General features: G+C 38.7%; 1 long non-coding RNA gene across 1 annotated transcript in view; it reads right to left on the reverse strand.

Annotated features, from left to right (window-relative positions):
- Positions 1 to 10,797: 10,797 nt before the first annotated feature.
- Positions 10,798 to 18,419, reverse strand: part of LOC107308030 — a 40,123-nt gene continuing 32,501 nt past the window's right edge. Inside the window, exons 2-3 of the long non-coding RNA XR_001552600.1 lie at positions 11,899 to 12,097; positions 10,798 to 10,981 (exon numbers count right to left, since the gene is read on the reverse strand). This is a non-coding gene — a long non-coding RNA (uncharacterized LOC107308030). The remainder of the gene's footprint in view (positions 10,982 to 11,898; positions 12,098 to 18,419) is intronic.

The following is an 18,419-nucleotide window of genomic DNA, read 5'->3' on the forward strand; positions in this document are numbered from 1 at the left end:
AATAATATCAAAATGTGATCCTGTGTCTGAGGAAATTATTAAGGTACTGAGAGCAAAACCATTTCTAGACATCTCACAATTCCTCAAGAGCATTCTTTACAGACATCTTTAAAAAAAAAACACATAATTTCGTTGGACATTAAGCATGAAGTCTTGATGGTCCTGGCAATAACGTGAAAATAAAGCACCAGGTACTGATACCCTGTAAGTTATAAAAGAAAAAGCACAACAGGGAAAAACAGATTAAGATCAACTGGAAGCAATTATAAAAAAACCTCCTCTTAGCAATAGAACACAGAGGATACACAATGATTACACCTTTTAACCACTTATAGAATACCAAGCAGGAAATGTCTCAACCTCGTTATTTAATGGGAGTTAGTATGAAAATGTTTAATAGGGAGAGTAATTCAAATTCTGTCAGCTTGTTTGTTTGTTTGTATTTTGAGTTTTGGTGAAAGTTTAAACAACTCATCTCCCCAACCCCCATCCCCTTCAATTTTTTAATTTTTTTTTTCTTGAGAAGTTCAAATTATTTAAGATTTTAAAGCAAGAATAATTTTCCTAAATGTTCTGAGGAATAGACCTTATGAAAACCTTTCATTATCAAGTGCAAGGAAAAACAATATTTTGGTGAATACTACAAAACTATCACTGAAATTGAAAAGATTTAAAAACTTGTGCATTAGCTGAATTTACTTAACCTTACTAATCTCCCAGTGTCAGGTAACTGTGTTTCAATATCTTGAAAGTAAAATGGGTACAATATTTAGGTACCTATTGTAGAGTATTTAGTTTGCCATAATTTGCCACAGAAGTTTGCCACATTTGACAGAAATTGATCTGAATTGTGTGTGGTTTTTACATTATTTTATAGTACAGCTTCTCCTTGAAGTAAATTCAACAACATGTTGAATCTTTGATGTACAAGTTACACTTCCCACTACTTTCAACCTTCTATATGATGCACAAATATCCGAGGCCTGTGGTTGAATAGATGTTGTGAAAGCTTAAATTCTAAATGACTGCATGAAATGCATAAGTCTGAAGAAATGAAGTGAAGTTACATCAAAGAGAATGGGAAAATGGCCTTCAGTACTCCTACTGTAATTCCCTTTGTGTTAGCACACAAATTATTCCCTAAAACATGAATCCAATAAGGTTTTCATCATTTAACTATTTCTTTTTCAGATGTGTTTTCTGTATGTTCTCATCTAAGGCTGAGAACACTGAAACATGTAAATCATGAAAAGGAAAAAGTCTAAGAGCAGATTGTTGCATTGATTATACACAGCAGTCTACACTCTAGGAGTCTACACTCTTCAGAAAAAGGAATGATCAGGTTGTTCATGTAAAAGCAGGGAAGTTTGAGAAAATCATCTGTTTCACCTAGTGATAAACTTGCCTCCTTTGAAAGTAAGACAGTGATTCTGGGCTTCTTTATCACACATTTTCAAGGTAATCTTAACTTATAATGCAGCCAGGGCTTAGATAAAGGTAGACCCTTGTTTCTTCTGATAAGTTTTTTACCAATCAGGATGTTGTTCCAACCAGGACTGTTTCATCTCTTTTTTTTCTTGTCTCCTTTAAATTCAATTTACAGATAAACCAGACAAATGAGAAAGATGTATGTTGTAGAACAGAAAAAAAGGAAATGCAAAAGCACATTCCCTCTTATGTCTGGTGTGTGAATTTAGGAGTACACAGATGGTCTGATCTACTCAAAGTAGCAATGACTAACAGACACTAAGAGGCAAATTTTCTATCTGTAAGCAGTGACAACAAACACTTTTCTTGCATCATGCACCTGGTGAGCTGGATATTGATTGTTCACATATAGACATTTTCTTGTTCAGTGGAATTTACAACAGCTCAAATGTATTATGTTTTTTGTGAAGATCTGTAATATGTTGCTATATCATTCCTGAATCAAATACTATATCTAGTTTCATATATAACTAAGTAAAAGTTTGTTTTCATCCTAAAGGACTTACAATTTAAAATCACAAATATTTTTTGAAAGAAAAGATCATTTTGCCTTGAAGAGGGCAAAGTAAGAGTTTTTACATAAAGTACATTAATGTAAAATAGATAATATAAATAAAAAATATAGTAATATATGTAAATTGTATAGAATAAAATTGCATATTTGTCTTCATTTATGTGCTTAAGCTTCATGGAACTTAAGTTTCAGGGGAGATACCAACCTGAATTACCTTGGTTTAATTATGAAGAAGAAGCTTTTTTCCCTCATCCATTAAAATGCCTGGAGTCAATGTATAAATGACAGTTCAGACACTAAGTGCCAATTATTCCTGTATCTGCTCATTTTAGACATCCTCACCTTTATTTCTCATTTCCTTTAAGACAGGATAAAATACAGAGTTAGTTATTATAAGCCAAATCTATAGATAGTCTTCCAGCATTTTACTGCTACACTTAGCACTAAAACAAGTTACAGGCAACCTTAGCAAGGGAATTTATGACCTTACAAATGGAGGCAGCATGTGATAAATACCACACTATCAGTTGTTCAGGTAAGTAATATGCACTCTTGTAAAACCTGTACTGAAAGCTGAGTAATTTATGAAGTAAAAGAAGTCTGGCTTCTTTAACCTCTCATGCTAATTTATTTTAAGATAACATGAGAGTAGACTTGTGTACCACACTCTCCTGCTGTTTTTAATTGCTATGTCCTCTCTTGTTCATTAGTGTATCCTATTTCTCCCATTTATCATGTAAAAGGAGTGAATGCTATTTCACCTTTAAAACTGAAATCCTTCTTCCTGGTGCAGACTGATAGTTTCCAACTTCTTTTTCGAACAAGGAGAAAAAAAAAAAAAAGGAAATTGCTTTTCTGGCCAGTGGCCATGTTGAAGTTGAAAACATGTCTTTTAGTAAAGGTAAAGCATCCTAATGAATGACTTGCTTTTGAAAGAACATGAGACAATCCTTGCAGTCATTCAGTACAAGCACTAATGGAAAAATATAGAAGAAAAAAAAAGACAGCTTCCCATGTGTACTGCAGTAAACATCAAACTCAGCATAGAAGACTTCGGTTTCAGCAAATCAGCCTTATGAATCCAATTCATTAAAAGGAAAAAAGGCTGAGGTCCAAATTTTATATTCATCTGACTTGTGAATTAATCAGACTGGTCTGGGTACATGAAATACCTGCCCTTAGATGGACAGGTGATCTCTGAGACCCTGTGTTCTTTTTATCCTGTAAGTTTAGGGATTTCATATTTCTGTAGCAGCTTCTAATCTTGAAAATGTTACTGATCTACTTAAGCAAAACAAAGACCGTCTAATAAATGACATTACCATTACCTCCAAACTTTGCAATGACATTAAGTTATCCAAGCTACACACAGTACAGATCACCATGAGGAAGATCATACAGCATGTACTGAACAACCATGTACTGATCAGGCTCAGCCAGCATGGGTTCATGAAAGGCAGGTCCTGTTTGACCAACCTGATTTCCTTCTATGATGAAGTGATCCTTCAGCACTCTCCTTCTCCCACAGTATTCTCCTGGAGAAGCTGGTAGCCCAAGGCTTGGACAGGTACACTCTTTGTTGGCTAAAGAACTGGCTGGAGGTCTGGGCCCAGAGACTGATGGTAAATGGAGTCACATACAACTGTCAACTGGTCATGAGTGGTGTTCCCTAAGGTTCTGTACTGGGGGCTGGCCTGTTTACTATTTCTACTGATGGCATGAATGATGGCATTGAGTGCACACTCAGCAAGTTTGCAGATAATGCCAAGTTGTCAGGAAGGTCAAACAGCGTGGGGGTAGGAAAGCCCTACAGAGGGATCTGGACAGGCTGGATCACTGGGATGAGGCCAAGGGGATGAAGTTCAACAAGTCCAAGTGCAAGGTTCTGTACTTTGCCTACAACAACCCCAGGCCATTCTAAAGGCTTGGGGCAGAGTGGCTGGAAGACTGTGTAGAGGAAATGGACCTGGGGGTATTTGTTAATGCTTAGCTGAACAAAAGCAAGCAGTATGCCAAGGCGGCATCCTGGCTTGTATCAGAAATTGTGTTGTAGGACCATGGAGGTGATCATCCCTTTGTACTCAGTACTGATGAGGCAGCAACTTGAGCATTGTGTTCAGTTTTGGGCCCCTCACTAAACAAAGACATCAAGATCCAGACATCTAGTACCTGAAGGGAGCACATAAACAGGAGGGGGAACAACGGTTTATGTTGGTTGATAGTGATAGGACAAGGGGGAATAGTTTTAATCTAAGACGGGAGATTTAGATATTAGGAGGAAGTTTTTCATTCAAAGAGTGATGACACACTGGAACTGGTTGCCCAGAGAGGTTGTGGATGCCCCATCCCTGGAAGCATTCAAGGTAAGGCTGGACGTGGCTCTGGGCAGCCTGGTCTAGTGGGCAACCCCTGCTCATGGAAGGGGGGTTGAAATTAGATGATCTTTGAGGTTCTCTTCAACCCAGGCCATTCTGTGATTCTAGGTTTCTGTGATCCTGAAGCCTGTTCAGGGAGGGGCAGTGAAGCAGGTGAGGGATCTGGAGGACGAGTCTTATAAGAAGTGGCTGAAGGAACTGAGACTATTCAGTCTGGAGGAGTCTTGGTGTGATGTTATCTCTCTCTACAGCTACCTGAAATGAGGTTGTGATAAGGTGGAAGTAGGCCTCTTCTCCCATCTGACTAGAAAAAATTGCTAGAGGGAATGGCCTCAAATTGTGCCAGGGGGGATCAGGATGGACATTAGGAAATGCTTGACTGAGAGACTGGTCTAGTGATGGAATGGGCTGCCCAGGGAAGTGGTATAGTCACTGATGTACTGAGGGACATGGTTTAGTGAGAAATACTGGTGATAGGTGAACAATTGGACTGGATGATCTTAGAGGTCTTTTCCAACCTTGGTAATTCTATGATTCTATGATAAAGAGATGTCAGTCTGTAATCTAGCCATAACATCCACTTTTTGTGTCAAATGTAATTTGATGTTAACTGTCTCACCAAAACATCTCTGATATTGTAGGATATCTCAAATAGCACTTTGCCTATGCTAAACAACTAGCTTCTGTCCCTAGTTGGTCCTTGCAAGGAATTCTGCAAAAATCTGCAAAAGATTCTATTCCATTTCAAATGAACACGTATATGTGAGACTCCACTGGTAAATTTTCCAAACCTCCACTTACTGTAACTCAATTTAGATATGTAATTCACTGACATCTTGACCCAGTTAGCTGGCTACCATCTGCAGACGAATCCCAGCTCTAGCATAATTCTGTGCATTTTATTGCATTGCCTCAGAGCTAAACAGTTGCTGCCAGATGTGAAGGCCACTGGAGCACCAGCTGGATATTCTCTCTCTCTTTAAGTATTCCCCATGTGAAACTCAACTATGTACTTCTAAATATAAAAGAAGAAATTCCCCAAGGATTCCTATTGCTCTTAGGAGCCAAGTAATATCACTAAAATAGTTTTGCAGACACTGCTGCAAGATTTGTACTGCAGGATGTTTGCTGAAACGAAAATTATGGAATATATGGGAGTAGAAAGAAGCATACTCTGCAGAACATCTTCTCACTCCACCTGCTACCCAGAGACAGACTATGACAGTCTTGCCATTCACTTTGTTGTCAGGGCCCTCAAGTCTAGTAAAAAAAGAATTAATATTTACCTGATATGTAACAATGTCTTGAGAAAAAAAAAAAAAAAGATAGCTGGGTCAATTGAGGGAATTGTTTTCTACACATATATTTTTATATTTTTTTTAAAGAGCAAAAAGTGCACATCCTCCCCACTCATTTTGTGTACACTCAGGAAAAACTGCTATGGCACTAGATTAGTTCAGGGTTTATCAACAGTAATTTATAATATAATAAATGTCTAAAATAATATAAAAGTAGTTACACTTCATCTAAAGTTGAAACGTGGAGCTGTTGGAAAGGGTCCAGAGGAGGGCAACAAAGATGATCAGGGGACTGGAGCATCTCCCCTATGAAGACAGGCTGAGGGAGCTGGGCTTGCTCAGCCTGGAGAAAAGAAGGCTGAGGGGTGACCTCATTGCAGCCTTTCAGTACCTAAAGGGAACCTATAACTAGGAGGTACCTTCCCTTCCTTTTCTTTCCCCTCCCCTGCTCTCCCCTCCCCTCTCCTTCCCTTTTTCCCCTCTTTCTTCTTTTTCTTTTTTTCTTTTTCTTTTTTGCCTTTCTTTCAAGCATAACAGAAACTGCTAACTGCTGCAGATAGACAAAAACTCAAATAGTGATCTTTTCTCTGATTTTCTCTCCTTGATCTATTACTATCCAGAACCACTGAAGTAGCTTAAATACAGTGAATTAATCATATTGTCATTCTCCTACATAGCCTCAAAAAAATATTATATTAACTGATTAAGCAGATTGTAGGTGGAGAACATTAATATGTGGAACATTTAATCTGCCCATTAACTTGTGCCATAAAAAGTGACATTTATTAATTCCCACATGCTCTTAAATGCACAGCAACGTGGTGCATTTCAGTTAGTTAAAGTTGAGTAACAACAGCTATTAACAAATTTACATGCCCATCAGGGTTGACATGTCTTGGCTAGCTAGTAAAGCAGGATAAACTCTTGGCACGGTCAAATAATAAAATTCATTGTCATTCTGGAGACAAACATGCAACTTGCTATTTCTTAACTGAGACTTTTGAAAAATTAGTTCTTCCTTTGTGTCTTACTCAGAGAGGTATATCTCTTTTGAAATATTTTTTCAAATTTCTATGTGATAAAAGAATGTATGATACCCATATACTACTACTAAGAATACATTTATAGTCCTGGGCAACCTGCTCTAGGTGGCCCTGGTTGAGAAGGTGGTGTTGACCAGATGAACTTCAAAGTTTCTTTCCAACCCATTTCCATTCTGCCATTCAGTTTATTCTCTTGGCTTAAACAATCAAAACATCAACATATATAAACTCAAGCAGACCTGGGCTAGGAGGCTCTAGCCCACACTGTGTTCTCACAAGCACCAGGCGATACTGTTCTATATCTGCTGTTACCAGGATGTATTTTCTTACTCCAAGCAAAATACTCTCCCAACACAGTTGAGGCTTTTAGTCAGCTTCCCAGACTGCTGTCAATCTAACAGGAGGAATAGCATGGATCTAGATGTTTTACACCTGGAAATACTTAGCCAAGGGACAATTTTTGTGCAAGGTTGACCTATATAGCCTCAAGATGTCCCATGTTTACTAGACACATAGTTCCTGCTGAATTTTGTCACCTCAAATTATTATGCTTACACTGCAAACACTGAGAAAAGGGTACATCACAAGAAGCACTATTTTGGCCAATGACATATGTCTTCTGAAAATGGATCCAGGAAATAGAAATTTGGAAATAATAGGGAACTATAGCATAGTGGATCTGGAAGGAGAAAACATTGAAGCAAAGGAGAGAATGAGTTTCAGATGCTCACATCATTCAAGAATGAGTAGGACATAGCGTTCTGAAAAAATGACAATAGAAATCTTTATCCACCAAGTATTTTATTTATACAATGTGTTTAAAGTATTTTAAAATGTCTTTAGGGTATTTTAAAATGTCTTTACATGTGGCTTCTGTCCTCATGTCCTTCCTGTAAACCAAACTTTCTACCAACATTGCTTCTTTTAAGGTTTCAGAAAAACGGAAAGTTGAAGAATAATATTAGATAAATAAATAAATAAAAGTTAAAGTAGATTTTAATTTTGTTTGATCTATCTGTTAGGGTGTTGAAATCCATTATCATGCTATTAATACTGGGGGGGGAGGATGTGCTTTTAATAAAATAAAAGTACCTTGTTTTATCAAAAATGCTTATCTGTTTGTTCAGAATACTGAACTTCAAATTCACAGTTATATTAATTAAAGTACTATGTTTTAATTAATGGCACAGATCAAAAGCTATTTCCTTAGCAAATCAAGTAAGCTCATGTTTAGATCTCATCTACCTTAAGGATACTTAATAAATGTTGTTGTTTTTTTTTTTAAATTGTGCTGAACTGAGGCCTCTTCCAATTAATTTTAAAATGCATTAATTCCAGTGTCTTTTCTCTGAGTCCTCTACAGCTATGCTCATATAACTTTGGAATCTAACATTAAAAGTTAGAAGTTAATCACCATTTACTTGAATTTCATTGAGATTTCAGGAATTGCTTTACTATCAAATATGTTGCACATTGAAAACTCCATAGTGTTATGTCATAAATACTGTGGCATACTTGGAGAAACAGCAAAAACCTGCTGCTCCAAAGCTAGTGAATTTATTAGAATTTCATTGATGATAAGTGTTTTAAACAAGCAACCTTGTTTTGTTTCATTAAAAAGATAGACAGCATTCAGAAATGCTATTTAAAACAAGTAGATAAATTTTCTTTTCTGTTTTTTCACACAACTTTTCTTCTTAGACATCTCTCATATTTGAATGTGTCCTGAGATATATTTCATGTAAAACCCATGCATCATTTTGATAAATACTTAGTAAAGAAAGTGTACGTACCACATGCACAGTAAACCATGAGCGACAAATCTGTAAGTGCTACAGGTTCATAAGTTCATGAGAAATGTTTTATTACACCAACACACTTGATTTAAGTCTGTCTAAATTTGAGCACACCAGACTTCTGCCCTAAGCTAAAGTTCCTTTGTGATTTACAAATAATGACAAATGCATGTCTGAAATGATTGCTGTAATGGAGACAAAAAAGGAAGGAGAAAAATCCTGACACTTGAAGAGCTGAAGTAAAATCTACTTACCAGCCCAAAGCAAAAGCCTCAAGAGGACTAGTCTGCACTGTCTTTATTCAGCTGAAGGGCGATAAATCAGTTTAACAAGATTTCTGTAATTTCTTATTCTTTTAAAAACAAGACAGAACATTAACAGAACTTTTCCAGGATATTTCTGCATATCAGTATCTGTTAATGGGCATTGTAAAACTCAGTTATTCATTAAGACCAGAGTAGAATAGCATTGCAGATTCTGATTCTATCATACAAAGTCCCAAATAAAATGACACCAGCATTACTCCAGCAAGCACAGCTTAAGATACCATTTTTGAGGATTCATTACTTCCAGTCACATCCTTTATTAAAATTTCCTCATTCTCTTCCTCTTGTCTTGTCTTGTTCTTTCTCTCATACGCAGCGACACACACTTGGACAGAGAAACATTCACATGCTCCTATAAATGTACACACATTCCTACTCTTCGCTTTTGAAAATATCATTGTTGTTCCTTTTACAGCCAAAATGCTGATTGCTGAAAAGTGCATTTTTAATCTGTTTGTTTTTCCTACATCATTAGACCTACTTTCTTGGACAGGTATTAAGCAAGGAAAAGACTCTTAAATAAGCTGAGGATGTATGAAGAAGTTTCACGATATATGACAAAATGACAGAAGGATTTTTAAACATGGCTGTAGGAACATTTTGGCATGAGTCAGTGGAGGATGTCACTTTTGTAAAAGCACTGTGGCCCCTTTTGTTTTTGCAGGTTTGTGTGAAAGCTGTCTTCTCCTGCAAACAATTCTTCCCTGAATGTCCAAGAATGTTCAGAGAAAACATGCAATTGAAATAGGCACAGCGCTTTGTTTCAGACTTTAATGACTTCTTTTGATTAAAGCATACTAGCATGTCATTATTCCTTTAAAGAAGTCTTCTCCATCCCTATGTGTTAACTGAAAAAATATTCATTTTAAACTAAGAAATTATACAAAGTCTTAATATACTTTATTATATCCTTTCTAGTAGGAACTACTATCTAACTGCACCATAAAAGAGCAAAAGGGATATTTTAACATTAAAATTCCAGTCCTATAACTGGAACATTAGTTCTAGTCCTAGAAAGGGACTGGACTTTCTGACCTAGAAAGTTCCTCCTCCTTATAAGTTTATTTAATTTTAGTAGTCTAATAATCAGAGAAAATTTTTTTATTTTGAAAGCTGGGTTATGTACAAGACTGAATAACAACCAATTTAAATGTAACCTTACTTGAATATTATGCTACTATTGCCTTATTTTTCTAGATTGGTCCAGGCCTTGCCAGCAACCTAATGCATCCAATGCCATAGAAGAAAAGAAAACCTTAAAAACAGAATCTACCACATTCCATTCAGATTTAATATTGTCTCCATTATTTTACCATAATGTTTTACCTAATTGCAAATGCAACTACTGTCTGGTGTCAGCAGAAACAGAGAAGGCCCAAGAAAAACCAATAGGTGAATAATTGTTATTCTTCAAAAGCCATGAAAAAGATATACTTCAACTAAATTAGGGAAGTAAATGCTGAAATCTAGATTTTGAAGAAAAGACTACAATTTTGGAATATGTAGCAAAGCAATGTCTAAATTGGAGACAAGCCGTTCACCTTAAACTGTCAGTGTATAAGATTGTGTGCATGCCAGTGGGCACCATTTCTTCCTCGGGGAGGAATTCAATGGTATACCTTTGCTCCGTAAATGCTTCCATGTCAGACACCATTTTGTCAGATTGCCCCTCTGCTGCCATCTGTCACATAGCAACACAATGTACCTAAATGTTGGCAGAAAGTTTTAGCCTCTACCACCATACCATCATAATCTGCATCTGAAGTTGCCAGCCAAATGGGAGGCATTACTTTTGGAACAACCCTTATAGTTCCTAATCCAACAGCTACTGAAAATATTTATTTCCCTTACACTACAATAGCAAATATGATCATTCACATTAGCAATATGAAGAACGTAGTCATCCGGGAAGAAAATACAGCTTCTTAAAAGAACCCAAGAATACATCTGAACGAAATCTGTACATATGCTTTTATTTCTGAACTTCTTTGGGCTTGTTTGTTGTTGTTATTTTTACATTACTGATGTTCGATTGTTATTTGTCATCACAATTGATCTGCCATGTACAGGAAGGAAGAAAAAAAAAAAAGAACTTCCATCCATCTTCAGTAGGCAAATTGATGCAGTAAGCTTTAAGTTACCTGGAAAAAAATAAAAATAATAAAAAAAATAAAGTATTATTTATTCTCTCTTTCCATGGCAAGGTTCTCTCTTCACACCAAGGCACCTTAACCAGAAGCCTGTTTTTTTTGTTTGTTTGTTTGTTTTTAAAGTCTATTTCTAGATAGCAAGAGAAAGAACATTAAAGGATACTTTTTTAAAATGAAGAGTAATGTTTAGCATTTAATATGGTTGAGTAGGTAGAGATAGTGACAGCACAGCTATAAAGTAGCCACTATCTAGAAGCAGTATGTTCAATGGAACTTAAAATACCTTTAATATTGCTGTATGTAATTCATAACAATGTAAGCACTGGCACAGTGTGCATTAGAGAATCCTACACAGTACGTGGAGGAAGGGAAAAATTATGAATAAATGATAGAATATGATAGACTTGGGTTAGAAGAGACCATAGAGATCATCAGGTGCCACCTGCCAGATCAGGCTGCCCAGAGCCCCATCCAACTTGGCCTTTAACATCTCCAGCGATGAAGCATCCACTGATTATCTGGTCAGCCTGTGCCCATGCCTCACTGACCTCTAAGTGAATGATTTCCTCCTAATAACTAATCAGAACATCCCCTCCTTCTATTTAAGACCATTCCCCATTACCCTATCAATATCTGCCATTGTAAAAAGACAGTCTACCTCCTGTTTATAAGTTCCCTTAACTATTGGAAGGCAACAATAAAGTCTTCCCAGAGCCTTCTCTTCTTCAGGCTAAACAGTGTCACTCAGCATCCCTTCATAGGAAAATGTCTCCAGCCCTCTGATCATCTTTGTAGCACTCCTCTGTCCTCACACCAACACTGCTATATTTTCTTGTGCTGAGGACCTTGGGTCTGGATGTAGTATTCCAGATGGAGTCTCATGAGGGCAGAGTAGAGGGAACACTCACCTCTCTCTCCACAGCTGTCACCCCTCTGTTGATGCAGCGTGAGCTACAGTTGGTCTTCTGGGTTGCTGGCTTTTCACACTCCAGAATCCCCAGGTCCTTCTCCAAAGGGTTGCTCTCAACGAGTTCTTCTCCCAGTCCATACACATATGTGGGATTGTCGCAGCTTAAGTGCAACACCTTCCATTTAGACTTGCTGAACCTCATAAAGCACAGCAAAAAATAAATTGCTTTTCTAGTGGAAATGCATAGGACAATAAACAGTTATATGTGGCTGCTCATCTGTTTCAGTGTATTTGTAGGACAGAGGGCAGTGTGGTTCTGTTCCAGAGTATGCCTCCAAGTATTTGGGCTATGGAAGAAACTGGTCTTGTGCAAATTTAAGCAATATATTAAACAGTGTTTATAGGATCTTATAATCAACACCGGTATTTTTTTTTGCTAAACATATTACACTAACACCACTCCATGATGTAAATATTTCTTAATAGCACTGTGAACTTCCTTTAATGAGTACACTCCCTTCTAAACCCAACCCATGTAAAATAACTTCATATGATGTAGAAAGATACTCATGTGGTATTGCAAGAATCTGGCACATTATGTTTCATTGCATTTAAGCCAAATAACCAGAAGTAGCCAAAATTTTCAATTGGGTGCTATCCAGCCATTGTTGATGATGAAAGACATGGCACAACAAATTCACATTCATGTATGGGAATAATGAAATATTTCTTTAATTCTATACAAAAATCCTGAATGAAATAGCTTTCTCTCACTATAAAGTGCCCCTTCTGCATCTGTTCCAACTCAAAGGAACTCAAAGGAAAGCCTCCTATTGATTTCAGTGGAAGCTAGTGAGCCCTGTGAAACTGTGTTGGATTATGGCTCCTGACTTCCTTGAAATCTGTTGCAAATTTGCTTTTGACATGCAAAATAGTGGCCTCACAGCTATAAAGCTTTTCAGAAGGCTGTTAGATTTCAAGCAACAAAGTAAATAAGTACACAGACAAATAGATAAATAAGTAGAAATTCAGATAGAACAGCCTCACTTTAGAAAATACTTGCTCTTCAGCAGGCCCAGTAATAAAATTAATTATGCAGGAAAACCCGAATTTGCAGGGAGTTCAGGTGAGATCTCCAGAGGACCCTTCCAACCCCTATGGATCTGTCATTCGGTGAAAACACATTAAAAACTGGTAACTTAGAAGAGACTAGGGAAAATATATATATATTTTTTTTATATATATATATCACTTTTGCATGTTTGCATGGAATATTTCTTTGAAAAGTCTTATTGATAGAATGATTTGCTAACATTAATAGCTAAATTAAGAATTTTCAGAAATGACAGATATGGTATAGAAAATATTTTCTGAAGTTAAAATATATTCTTGCAAGCCTTCATGCGTAAATATCAGATTTTTTTTTTTTCAGTTTATGATAGAATAAATGTACTTCACACCTTCAAAGCAAGAGGACTATGATAGCATATCTTTATTATGTTCAAAGTCTCAAACTGAGCAATTTGTAGTCTGCAGCCCCTTTTGTATCTGATCCAGTTCTCATTGAATCCAGAGCTTAAGTGGTATCAAAGATGGATGCCACATGCATTCTATTTGAGATAGCTAAATAAATAGGTAGATAGATAGATAGATAGATAGATAGATAGATAGATAGATAGATAGATGATAGATAGATAGATAGATAGATAGATAGATAGATAGATAGATAGATAGATAGAATAGATGATAGATAGATGATAGAAGTTTAAATTGAAGCATGAATGATATATAGATAGAAATTAACCCAAAATTGTAGTAAAAGACTTAATCAAGTTCTTCGTCAAAACTACCAGTACATGGTCGTCGTTGAAGAACTCTCTACTGTTTCACTTCTTTAAGGTGCTGACTAGTTTCTGGCACTTAATGTTAAGTTCATTTAGTCTTAACATGGATTGACCAAACTGTTGCCATACTCTCTACTATAACTTTTCATTTTTATAAAAAGTGGATAGTTTGACTTGAAGGTTTTCTCCAGTTTGTATGATCTGAGCAAAGTGTTCTTATGCTATGTCTGCAGGTATTGATTCCATCCACCAAATGCTGAAGAGATTGTCTTTGGGGAACAAATGAAATCATGCCATCCAGACGCTATACCGCCACATATATAGCCCACGCATTTATCTCATTATTCAACTTATAAATGGGTTGTATTTTTTTTTTGATTAGGATGATGATTTTAGTAATTTCTTCTGATCTATCTGAAAGAAATAGTATAACTGGGAAGGAGAATGGATAAGGTGTATAAAATAAAATTGTGGTTTTTTTATTTTTTGAAGACGAGTGAGATAACATATACAGTCATGTTTTCCCAGGATAGCAGTTTCTACCATAGAAATTGAGATTCTCTGTCCTCTCATAAACCACTACTCATCATATTACAACACTGGGAACCATTATTTCCTATCTAAAGAAAGATTTTGAAACATACAATTTTGGTACAAACTCCAGAAGAAGGATTTTTCAAAGTTAAAATGTTAATTTTGCCTCCCGAACTCCAGAAATAATTGTGAGGATTAAAATGATTATCTTTGATGAGCCCATGGGGGAAAAAAAGGAAAAAAAAAAAGAAAAATTTATGGCAAAGATGGCTTCTGTTGTGAACCCAGATCTTGTCTCATCACTGGGATGCTATCTTATGATCTAGTCTCCTGACTGGACAGGGCCACCGATTCTATCCTGTCTACCTTGGCTGTACTTGGCACTGCATGACTGCGCTGTTCTCTTGCCTCCTCTTCCTTAAGAAGCATCTGACCCTTGCTCACTGTTCATCAGTTCCGTCTCTGCTTTCAACCTAACAACTAAGAAGAATACTTTTTTCTTTTTCTTTTTCTTTTTTTTTTTTTTGGTTTCTAAATGTTTGTCAGAACAGAACTAAGAATTAGTAGAGAGCACAAATTTCTTACTAGACATTTGTTCATTTTGAAATAAGAATAGAGATATTGTAGCTTTGCTTCAGGTTTTTAATACAGGCAAAATTTACAAGGTGAACCTTGTAATGGTTGTTGTGTGCATAGATGTATGTAGCAGCTACTGTGCTGGTGCATTCTTATAACCTGTGTATGACATTCATTAAAAGTTATCCATATGCATGTGAAAAAAAAAAGTGCACTTTTAAAATTTTTATGTTGGTGTGTTTCACTGACACATTTGCTTTTTTCAAGTCCTTGACAGACTTGAAAGGTCAGCCCAGGTGAACCTAATGAGGTTCAAAATGGCAAAGTGCAAGGTTTTGCACTTGGGCTGGAAGAACCCCAGGTGCCTGTACAGACTGGGAGGAGTAGTCCTTGAGAGCAACTCTGCAGAGAAGGATCTGGAGGTCCTGATGGATGAGAAACTTAACATGAGCCAGCAGTGTGCTCTTGCAGTTCAGAAAGCAAATGGTAACCTGGGCTTTATCAGGAGAGGGGTGGCCAGCAGGGACAGGGAGGTGATTGTCCCTCTCCACTCTGCTCTCGTGAGGCCCTGTCTGGAGTACTGTGTCCAGGTATGGAGCCCTCAGTACAAGACAGAGAGCTGTTGGAAAGGGTCCAGAGGAGGGCCATGAAGATGATAAGGGGACTGGAGCACCTCCCCTATGAAGACAGGCTGAGGGAGCTGGGCTTGTTCAGCCTGTAAAAAAGAAGGCTGCGGGGTGACCTCATTGCAGCCTTTCAGTACCTGATGGGAACCTATAACCAGGAGGGGAGTCAACTCTTTGAAAGGGCCGATAATAGCAGGACAAGGGGAAATGTTTTTAAGTTGAAAGTGGGAAGATTTAGATTGGATGTTAGGGGGAATTTCTTTACTAGGAGAGTGGTGAGGTCCTAAAACAGGCTGACAGGTGCAGGCAGAACTGAACTTGGTAAGGGACGTGAAAAACAATAAGAAAACCTTCTACAGGTACATTGGCCGGAAGAGACAGGCCAAAACGGGCGTACCTACTTTGGTAAATTTAAAAGGAGAACTGGCTTCAACAGATGAAGAGAAAGCTGAGAGTGGCCTGGATGAGTTCCACCTCTGTCTTCACTGTGGCCAGACTTCTAGTCTTTCACGTCCCTCCAGTCTTGCACCCCATACCTCTATGTGGGGACCAAAGGGAGGTAAATCCCTCCCCACTGTAAGGTAGAGCAAGGTCCGAGAGTGCGCTCCTAGACTGCACACATGAGGACTAAGTCCAGGGCCAGATGGCGTGCACCCAGGGTCCCGAAGGAGCTGCTGAGTGGTTGCGAAGCTGCCTCTCCATGCATATTTGAGAAGGTCGTGGCTGTCAGGTGAGGTCCCGAGAATGGAGGAAGGGTCACGTCACTCCCATTTCACAAGAAGGGGAGCAGGGGGACCCAGGAACTACAGGCAGTGAAGTCTCAACTCCGTACATGGGAAGATAATGGAACAGATCTCCTGGACAACATACTGATACATAAAGCGCAAGCATGTGATCGCCTAGACAGCCACAAGGCCTCACCAGGATAGGTCATGCTAACTAATCTTGTGGCCTTCTATGATGGAGTGAGGCGTTGGTGACAAAAGGAAGGCGAACCGATGTCATTTCCTTGACCTGAGCAAGGCCTTTGACAATGGTCCCCCATCACAATCCTCATCTCCAAATTGGAGGAGGTGGAATTTGATGGTGAAACTAGATGGTAGCAATTGGTGAGAAGGCCGCAGACAGAAGGGTGGTGTCAAGGCTCTATGTCCAGGTGGAGGCCGTAAATGGAGCGGTGGTCCTCAAGGGTCTGTCTTGGGACTGGTGCTCTTTAACAAGTCTTTATAATGACATCATGAGGAAAGTGAGTGCAGCCCCAAGCAAGTTGCGAACAACACCAAGCTGAGTGGTGCGGTCCGATACAGTTGGGAGGGAACGGATTGCCATTCAGAGGACGCTTGACAGGCTGAAAGCTGGGCTCCGGTTGAAACCTAATGAGGTCAACACGGCAAAGTGCAAGGTTTTGCACTTGGGCCAGAAAGAACCCCAGGCACCTGTACACGCTGGAGAGTAGTCCCTTGAGAGCAGCTCAACCCAGATAAAGACTCTGGGGGCCTGATGGATAAAAAACTCAACAGAGCCAGCAAGTGCGCTCTGGCAAGCCCTGGAAAGCAAATGGATCCAGCTCCACAGGAGTGGGCTGGTCAGCAAGGGATAGGGAGGTGATTGCCCTTCCTCTACTCGGCGCTTGGAGGCCCCACTGGTGTCACTGTATCCAGGTGGTGAGCCTCAGTACAAAAAAGACATGAGATTTTGGGAAAGGGTCCAGAGAGGGCCACGAAGAATAAGGCCGGCTGAGCACCTCCCCTATGAGGACAGGCTGAGGAGTTGGGTTTGTTCAGCCAAGAAGAGAAGGTTGGTGGGGTGACCTCATGCAGCCTTCAGTTACCTGAAGGGAACTTCCTCGCCAGGAGGGGAGTACACTCGTCGAAGGTCTGACAAAGCCAGACTAGGAAAATGGTTTGAAGTTAAAAGAGGGCAAGTAATTTAGGTTGGATGTTAGGGGGAGTTCCTTTAAGCTAGGAGAGGGTTAGGTCCTGGAACAGGCTGCCCAGGGAAGGTGTGAATGCGCCGTCCTTGAGGTATTCAAGACCAGGTTGGACCAGGGCCCTGGCAACCTGACAATCTAGGTAAACTGTGTATGTTTGTGACCCTGCTAGCAAGGGGGGTTGGAACACATGATCCTTGAAGGTCCCTTCCAACCCGGTCATTCGTGATTCTTGATTCGTACAGGGAGGTTGTGGAATGCCCCCATCCCTTCGTTTTTAGGACCAGGTTGGATGGGTCCTGGGGCAACCTGATCTAGTAAACATGGAAGTTTTGTGCCTCCAGTAGGGGTGTTGAGCTTCATGATCCTTGAGGTCCCTCCAATCCAGTCATTCATGATTTTGTGATTTTCTTTTTTTAAATGACTAAACTGTTGTTTTAAATGTAACATAACGACCCTGATCCCACAAGAGAAGCCTAAACCAACACTTTACTATCACAGAGAGATTCTTCTAGAGATATGCGTGATATACAAAAAGGTATACACCATATGACACTAAGAAAAGAGTAAGAAATTGAGATAACCTTGCTATGCGTCATCTGAGAATTGAGTAAGAATCTACATGGCCTATTAGAAGCTACAGAGTATGAAAAAGACACTTACAGGTATCAGCGTCAAGAATCAGCTGCGACACAACAACACTTTACATTCCGCTCCACTGAGAAGAAGCACATGGACCCCTCCACTTAAATGATAGCTAGGCGAACACTAAAGACGAGATCATTCTTGTCTAATCACTCTCTCAGGGATATATATATCTTAAGCCATGTTCCCGAGTCGTCAGCCCTTGCGCAGTGCCATCTCTATATACGCAACACTATCTCTTGAATGAAGAGAAGAAAAATTCTATTCTCGTAATATCTAGTATGAATCTCCCTTGGCACAACTTGACGCAGTTTCCCTCTGTCCTATTGCTAGTACTCAGAAAAGATTGACTCCCACCCACCAC

The sequence above is a fragment of the Coturnix japonica genome, chromosome 1, assembly GCF_001577835.2.
Source record: "Coturnix japonica isolate 7356 chromosome 1, Coturnix japonica 2.1, whole genome shotgun sequence".
Taxonomy (NCBI): Eukaryota; Metazoa; Chordata; class Aves; order Galliformes; family Phasianidae; genus Coturnix; species Coturnix japonica.